Source organism: Engystomops pustulosus, chromosome 3 (genome assembly GCF_040894005.1).
Source record: "Engystomops pustulosus chromosome 3, aEngPut4.maternal, whole genome shotgun sequence".
Taxonomy (NCBI): domain Eukaryota; kingdom Metazoa; phylum Chordata; class Amphibia; order Anura; family Leptodactylidae; genus Engystomops; species Engystomops pustulosus.
This window is the reverse complement of record NC_092413.1, coordinates 224,109,351-224,118,994: the sequence shown is the minus strand read 5'-3', so window position 1 is coordinate 224,118,994 and position 9,644 is coordinate 224,109,351.

Sequence of the window (9,644 nt, the reverse complement as noted above, 5' to 3'; positions counted from 1 at the left end):
TGGGGGGAAAATGAGGGGGCTGCTCAGGGCACACTATAAGAGGGGTCGATGGGGAATACTATGAGGGGGGCTGCTAGGGGCACACTATCAGAGGGGGAGGATAATATGAGGGGGGCTGCTGAGGGCACCCTATAAGAGGGGGCGATGGGGAATAATATGAGGGGGGCTGCTGGGGGCATACAATCATAGGGGGTGATGGAGGATAATATAATGGGGGCTGCTGGGGGCACACTATCAGAGAGAGCGATGGGGGATAATATGAGAGGGCTGCTGGGGGCACACTATCGGAGGGGGCGATGGGGGATAATATGAGGGGGCTGCTGGGAGCACACTATCAGAGGGGGCGATGGGGGATAATATGACGGGGCTGCTGGGGGCGCACTATCAGAGGGGGCAATGGGGGATAATATGAGGGGGCTGCTGGGGGCACACTATCAGAGGGGGTGGTGGGGGAAAAATATGAGAGGGGCTGCTGGGGACACACTATGAAAGGGGGTGATGGAGGATAATATGAGGGGGGCTGCTGGTGGCACACTATCAGAGTGGGCAATGGGGCATAATATGAGGGGGCCGCTGGGGGCACACTATGAGAGGGGGTGATGGAGGATAATATGACGGGGCTGCTGGGGGCACACTATCAAAGGGGGCGATGGGGCATTTCTATGAGGGGGCTGCTGGGGGCACACTTTTAAAGGGGGATAATATGAGGGGGGCTGCTGGGGGCACACTATCAGAGGGGGTGATGGAGGATAATATGAGGGAGGCTGCTGGGGGAACACTTAGAGGGGGCGATGAGGGGATAATTGGAGGGGGGCTGCTGGGGGCACACTATCAGAGGGGGCGATGGGGGATAATATGAGGGGAGCTGCTGGGGGCACACTATCAGAGGGGGTGTTGGGGGATAATATGAGGGGGCTGCTGGGGACACACTATCAGAGGGGGTGATGCGGGATAATGTGAGGGATGCTGCTGGGGGCACACTATCAGAGGGGGCGGTGGGGGGATTATATGAGGTGGGCTGCTGGGGGCACACTATGAGAGGGGGTGATGGGGGATAATGTGAGGGGCGCTGCTGGCGGCACACTATCAGAGGGGGCTATGGGGGATAATATGTGGGGGGCTGCTGGGGGCACACTATCAGAGGGGGCGATGGGGGATAATATCAGGGGGGCTGCTGGAGGCAAACTATCAGAGGGGGTGATGGGGATAATATGAGGGGGGCTGCTGGGGGCACACTATCAGAGGGGGCGACGGGGAATAATATGAGGGGGCGATGGGGGATAATATGTGGGGGCTGCTGGGGGCAAACTATTAGAGGGGGCGATGGGGGATAATATGAGGGGGCTGCTGGGGGCACACTATCAGAGAGGCTGATGGGGGATAATATGAGGGGGCTGCTGGGGGCACACTATCAGAGGGGGCGATGGTGGATAATATGAGGGGGCTGCTGGGGGCACACTATGAGAGGGGGCGTTGAGGGGATAATATGAGAGAGGCTGCTGGTGGCACACTATCAGAGGGGGCTATGAAGGGATAATTGGAGGGGGGCTGCTGGGGGCACACTATCAGAAGGGGCGATGGGGGAAAATATCAGGGGGGCTGCTGGGGGCACACTATCAGAGGGGACAATGGGGGATAATATGAGGGGGCTGCTGGAGGCACACTATCAGAGGGGGCGATGGGGAATAATATAAGGGGGCTGCTGGGGCACACTATCAGAGGGGGCATTGGGGGATTATATGAGGGGGCTACTGGGGGCACACTATCAGAAGGGGCGATGGGGGATAATATGAGGGGGGCTGCTGGGGGCACACTATCAGAGGGGGCGATGGGGAATAATATGAGGGGGCTGCTGGGAGCACACTATCAGAGGGGGTGATGGGGAATAATATGAGGGGGCTGCTGGGGGCAAACCATCAGAGGGGGCGATGGGGGATAATATGAGGGGACTGCTGGAGGCACACTATCAGAGGGGGCGATGGGAAATAATATGAGGGGGCTGCTGGGGGGACACTATCAGAGGGGGCGATGGGGGATAATATGAGGGGGGCTGCTGGGGGCACACTATCAGAGGGGGCGATGGGGGATAATATGAGGGGGGCTGCTGGGGGCACATTATCAGAGGGGGTGATGGGGGATAATATGAGGGCGCTGCTGGGGGCACACTATCAGAGGGGGTGATGGGGAATAATATGAGGGGGTTGCTGGGGGCACACTATCAGAGGGGGCGATGGGGGATAATATGAGGGGGCAGCTGGGGGCACACTATCAGAGGAAGGGGTTGGGGGATTATATGAGGGGTGCTGCTGGGGGCACACTATCGGGGGTGGTGATGAAGGATAATATGAGGGGGGCTGCTGGGGGCACACTATCAGAGAAGGTGATGGGGGATAATATGAGGTGGTTGCTGGTGGCACACTATCAGAGGGGGCGATGGGGGATAATATGAGGAGGGCTGCTGGGGGCACACTATCGGGGGGGGCAGATGAAGGATAATATGGGGGGGGCTGCCGGGGGCACACTATCAGAGGGGGCGATGGGGGATAATATGAGGTGGCTGCTGGGGGCACACTATCGGGGGGGGGGGTGATAAAGGATAATCTGAGGGGGGCTGCTGGGGGCACACTATCAGAGGGGGCGATGGGGGATAATATGTGGTGGCTGCTGGTGGCACACTATCAGAGGGGGCGATGGGGGATAATTTGAGGGGGCTGCTGGGAGCACACTATCAGAGGGGCTGATGGGGAATAATATAAGGGGGCTGCTGGGGGCAAACCATCAGAGGGGGCGATGGGGAATAATATGAAGGGGCTGCTGGAGGCACACTATCAGAGGGGGCGATGGGGGATAATATAAGGGGGCTGCTGGGGGGACACTATCAGAGGTGGCAATGGGGGATAATATGAGGGGGGCTGCTGGGGGCAAACTATCAGAGGGGGTGATGGGGGATAATATAAGGGGGCTGCTGGGGGGACACTATCAGAGGTGGCAATGGGGGATAATATGAGGGGGGCTGCTGGGGGCACACTACTATCAGAGGGAGCGATGGGGGATAATATGAGGGGGGCTGCTGGGGCACACTATCAGAGGGGGTGATGGGGGATAATATGAGGGGGGCTGCTGTGGTCACACTATCAGAGGGGGTGATGGGGGATAATATGAGGGGGGCTGCTGGGGGCACACTATCAGAGGGGGTGATGGGGGATAATATTAGGGGGGCTGCTGTGGGCACACTATCAGAGGGGGCGATAGGGGATACTATGAGGGGGCTGCTGGGGGCACACTATCAGAGGGGGCGATAGGGGATAATATGAGGGGGCTGCTGGGGGCACACTATCAGAGGCGGTGATTGGGGATAATATGAGGGGGGTTGCTGGGGGCACACTATCAGAGGGGGCGATGGGGGATAATATGATGGGGCTGCTGGGGGCACACTATCAGAGGGGGCGATAGGGGATAATATGAGGGGGCTGCTGGGGGCACACTATCAGAGGGGGTGATGGGGGATAATATGAGGTGGCTGCTGGTGGCACACTATCAGAGGGGGCGATGGGGGATAATATGAGGAGGGCTGCTGGGGGCACACTATCGGGGGGGGCAGATGAAGGATAATATCAGGGGGGCTGCCGGGGGCACACTATCAGAGGGGGCGATGGGGGATAATATGAGGTGGCTGCTGGGGGCACACTATCGGGGGGATGGGTGATAAAGGATAATATGAGGGGGGCTGCTGGGGGCACACTATCAGAGGGGGCGATGGGGGATAATATGAGGTGGCTGCTGGTGGCACACTATCAGAGGGGGCGATGGAGGATAATTTGAGGGGGCTGCTGGGAGCACACTATCAGAGGGGGTGATGGGGAATAATATAAGGGGGCTGCTGGGGGCAAACCATCAGAGGGGGCGATGGGGGATAATATGAAGGGGCTGCTGGAGGCACACTATCAGAGGGGGCGATGGGGGATAATATAAGGGGGCTGCTGGGGGGACACTATCAGAGGTGGCAATGGGGGATAATATGAGGGGGGCTGCTGGGGGCACACTACTATCAGAGGGAGCGATGGGGGATAATATGAGGGGGGCTGCTGAGGCACACTATCAGAGGGGGTGATGGGGGATAATATGAGGGGGGCTGCTGGGGACACACTATCAGAGGGGGTGATGGGGGATAATATTAGGGGGGCTGCTGGGGGCACACTATCAGAGGGGGCGATAGGGGATACTATGAGGGGGCTGCTGGGGGCACACTATAAGAGGGGGCGATAGGGGATAATATGAGGGGGCTGCTGGGGGCACACTATCAGAGGCGGTGATTGGGGATAATATGAGGGGGGTTGCTGGGGGCACACTATCAGAGGGGGCGATGGGGGATAATATGATGGGGCTGCTGGGGGCACACTATCAGAGGGGGCGATAGGGGATAATATGAGGGGGCTGCTGGGGGCACACTATCAGAGGGGGCGATGGGGGATAGAATGAGGGGGGCTGCTGGGGGCACAATATCAGAGGGGTGATGGGGGATAATATTAGGGGGGCTGCTGGGGGCACACTATCAGAGGGGGCTATGAAGGGATAATTGGAGGGGGGCTGCTGGGGGCACACTATCAGAAGGGGCGATGGGGGAAAATATGAGGGGGGCTGCTGGGGGCACACTATCAGAGGGGACAATGGGGGATAATATGAGGGGGTTGCTGGAGGCACACTATCAGAGGGGGCGATGGGGAATAATATAAGGGGGCTGCTGGGGCACACTATCAGAGGGGGCATTGGGGGATTATATGAGGGGGCTACTGGGTGCACACTATCAGAAGGGGCAATGGGGGATAATATGAGGGGGGCTGCTGGGGGCACACTATCAGAGGGGGCGATGGGGAATAATATGAGGGGGCTGCTGGGAGCACACTATCAGAGGGGGTGATGGGGAATAATATGAGGGGGCTGCTGGGGGCAAACCATCAGAGGGGGGGGTTGGGGGATAATATGAGGGGATTGCTGGAGGCACACTATCAGAAGGGGCGATGGGAAATAATATAAGGGGGCTGCTGGGGGGACACTATCAGAGGGGGCGATGGGGGATAATATGAGGGGGGCTGCTGGGGGCACACTATCAGAGGGGGCGATGGGGGATAATATGAGGGGGGCTGCTGGGGGCACATTATCAGAGGGGGTGATGGGGGATAATATGAGGGCACTGCTGGGGGCACACTATCAGAGGGGGTGATGGGGAATAATATGAGGGGGCTGCTGGGGGCACACTATCAGAGGGGGCAATGGGGGATAATATGAGGGGGCAGCTGGGGGCACACTATCAGAGGGGGCATTGGGGGATAATATGAGGGGTGCTGCTGGGGGCACACTATCGGGGGGGGGTGATGAAGGATAATATGAGGGGGGCTGCTGGGGGCACACTATCAGAGGGGGCGATGGGGGATAATATGAGGTGGCTGCTGGTGGCACACTATCGGGGGGGGTGATAAAGGATAATATGAGGGGGGCTGCTGGGGGCACACTATCAGAGGGGGCGATGGGGGATAATATGAGGTGGCTGCAGGTGGCACACTATCAGAGGGGGCGATGGGGGATAATATGAGGGGGCTGCTGGGAGCACACTATCAGAGGGGGTGATGGGGAATAATATGAGGGGGCTGCTGGGGGCAAACCATCAGAGGGGGCGATGGGGGATAATATGAGGGGGCTGCTGGAGGCACACTATCAGAGGGGGCGATGGGGGATAATAAGAGGGGGCTGCTGGGGGGACACTATCAGAGGGGGCAATGGGGGATAATATGAGGGGGGCTGCTGGGGGCACACTACTATCAGAGGGGGCGATGGGGGATAATATGAGGGGGGCTGCTGGGGCCCACTATCAGAGGGGGTGATGGGGATAATATGAGGGGGCTGCTGGGGGCACACTATCAGAGGGGGTGATGGGGAATAATATGAGGGGGCTGCTGGGGGCACACTATCAGAGGGGGCGATGGGGGATAATATGAGGGTTGCTGCTGGGGGTACACTATCAGAGGGGGCGATGGGGGATAATATGAGGGGTGCTGCTGGGGGCAAACTATCAGAGGGGGTGATGGGGGCTGCTGGGGCACACTATCAGAGGGGGTGATGGGGGATAATATGAGGGGGGCTGCTGTGGTCACACTATCAGAGGGGGTGATGGGGGATAATATGAGGGGGGCTGCTGGGGGGCACACTATCAGAGGGGATGATGGGGGATAATATTAGGGGGGCTGCTGGGGGCACACTATCAGAGGGGTCGATAGGGGATACTATGAGGGGGCTGCTGGGGGCACACTATCAGAGGGGGCGATAGGGGATAATATGAGGGGGCTGCTGGGGGCACACTATCAGAGGCGGTGATTGGGGATAATATGAGGGGGGTTGCTGGGGGCACACTATCAGAGGGGGCGATGGGGATACTATGAGGGGGCTGCTTGGGGCACACTATCAGAGGGGGCGATGGGGGATAATATGAGGGGGGTTGTTGGGGGCACACTATCAGAGGGGGAGGATAATATGAGGGGGGCTGCTGGGGGCACACTATCAGAGGGGGCAATGGGGGATAATATGAGGGGGCTGCTGGGGGCACACTAACAGAGGGGGCGATGGGGGATTATATGATGGGGCTGCTGGGGGCACACTATTAGAGGGGGCAATAGGGGTCAATATGAGGGGGGCTGCTGGGGGCACACTATCAGAGGGGGTGATGGAGGATAATATGAGTGAGGCTGATGGGGGCACACTTAGAGGGGGCGATGAGGGGATAATTGGAGGGGGGCTGCTGGGGGCACACTATCAGAGGGGGCGATGGGGGATAATATGAGGGGAGCTGCTGGGGGCACACTATCAGAGGGGGTGTTGGGGGATAATATGAGGGGGCTGCTGGGGACACACTATCAGAGGGGGTGATGCGGGATAATGTGAGGGACGCTGCTGGGGGCACACTATCAGAGGGGGCGGTGGGGGGATTATATGAGGGGGGCTGCTGGGGGCACACTATGAGAGGGGGTGATGGGGGATAATGTGAGGGGCGCTGCTGGCGGCACACTATTAGAGGGGGCGATGGGGGATAATATGTGGGGGGCTGCTGGGGGCACACTATCAGAGGGGGCGATGGGGTATAATATCAGGGGGGCTGCTGGAGGCAAACTATCAGAGGGGGTGATGGGGATAATATGAGGGGGGCTGCTGGGGGCACACTATCAGAGGGGGCGATGGGGGATTATATGAGGGGGCTGCTGGGAGCACACTATCAGAGGGGGTGATGGGGAATAATATGAGGGGGCTGCTGGGGGCAAACCATCAGAAGGGGGCGATGGGGGATAATATGAGGGGACTGCTGGAGGCACACTATCAGAGGCGGCGATGGGAAATAATATGAGGGGGCTGCTGGGGGGACACTATCAGAGGGGGCAATGGGGGGTAATATGAGGGGGGCTGCTGGGAGCACACTATCAGAGGGGGCGATGGGGGTTAATATGAGGTGGCTGCTGGTGGCACACTATCAGAGGGAGCGATGGGGGATAATATGAGGAGGGCTGCTGGGGGCACACTATCGGGGGGGGTGATGAAGAATAATATGAGGGGGGCTGCCGGGGGCACACTATCAGAGGGGGCGATGGGGGATAATATGAGGTGGCTGCTGGGGGCACACTATCGGGGGGGGTGATAAAGGATAATATGAGGGGGGCTGCTGGGGGCACACTATCAGAGGGGGCGATGGGGAATAATATGAGGGGGCTGCTGGGGGCACACTATCAGAGGGGGCGATGGGGGATAATATGAGGGGGCTGCTGGGGGCACACTATCAGAGGGGGCGATGGGGGATAATATGAGGGGGCAGCTGGGGGCACACTATCTGAGGGGGTGATGGGGGATAAAATTAGGGCGGCTGCTGGGGGCACACTATCAGAGGGGGTGATGGGGGCTGCTGGGGGCACACTATCAGAGGGGGTGATTGGGGATAATATGAGGGGGGTTGCTGGGGGCACACTATCTGAGGGGGCGATGGGGGATAATATGAGGGGGGCTGCTGGGGGCACACTATCAGAGGGGGCGATGGGGGATAATATGATGGGGCTGCTGGGGGCACATTATCAGAGGGGGCGATAGGGGATAATATGAGGGGGCTGCTGGGGGCACACTATCAGAGGGGGCAATGGGGGATAATATGAGGGGGCTGCTGGAGGCAGACTATCAGAGGGGGCGAAAGGGGGATAATATGAGGGGGCTGCTGGGGGCACACTATCAGAGGGGGTGATGGGGGATAATATGTGGGGGGCTGCTGGGGGCACACCATCAGAGGGGGTGATGGGGGATAATATGAGGGGCGCTGCTGGGGGCACACTATCAGAGGGAGCGATGGGGGATAATATGAGGGGGGTTGCTGGGGGCACACTATCAGAGGGGGCGATGGGGGATAATATGAGGGGGGCTGCTGGGGGCACACTATCAGAGGGGGCGATGGGGGATAATATGATGGGGCTGCTGGGGGCACACTATCAGAGGGGGTGATGGGGGATAATATGAGGTGGCTGCAGGTGGCACACTATCAGAGGGGGCGATGGGGGATAATATGAGGGGGCTGCTGGGAGCACACTATCAGAGGGGGCGATAGGGGATAATATGAGGGGGCTGCTGGGAGCACACTATCAGAGGGGGCAATGGGGGATAATATGAGGTGGCTGCTGGTGGCACACTATCAGAGGGGGCGATGGGGGATAATATGAGGAGGGCTGCTGGGGGCACACTATCGGGGGGGGTGATGAAGGATAATATGAGGGGGGCTGCCGGGGGCACACTATCAGAGGGGGCGATGGGGGATAATATGAGGTGGCTGCTGGGGGCACACTATCGGGGGGGGGGTGATAAAGGATAATATGAGGGGGGCTGCTGGGGGCACACTATCAGAGGGGGCGATGGGGGATAAAATGAGGGGGCAGCTGGGGGCACACTATCAGAGGGGGCGATAGGGGATAATATGAGGGGGCTGCTGGGGGCACACTATCAGAGGGGGCGATAGGGGATAATATGAGGGGGTTGCTGGGGGCACACTATCAGAGGGGGTGATGGGGGCTGCTGGGGGCACACTATCAGAGGGGGTGATTGGGGATAATATGAGGGGGGTTGCTGGGGGCACACTATCAGAGGGGGCGATGGGGGATAATATGAGGGGGCTGCTGGGGGCACACTATCAGAGGGGGCGATGGGGGATAATATGATGGGGCTGCTGGGGGCACACTATCAGAGGGGGCGATATGGGATAATATGAGGGGGCTGCTGGGGGCACACTATCAGAGGGGGCAATGGGGGATAATATGAGGGGGCTGCTGGGGGCACACTATCAGAGGGGGCGAAAGGGGGATAATATGAGGGGGCTGCTGGGGGCACACTATCAGAGGGGGTGATGGGGGATAATATGTGGGGGGCTGCTGGGGGCACACCATCAGAGGGGGTGATGGGGGATAATATGAGGGGCGCTGCTGGGGGCACACTATCAGAGGGAGCGATGGGGGATAATATGAGGGGGGTTGCTGGGGGCACACTATCAGAGGGGGATGATGGGGGATAATATGAGGGGGGCTGCTGGGGGCACACTATCAGAGGGGGCGATGGGGGATAATATGATGGGGCTG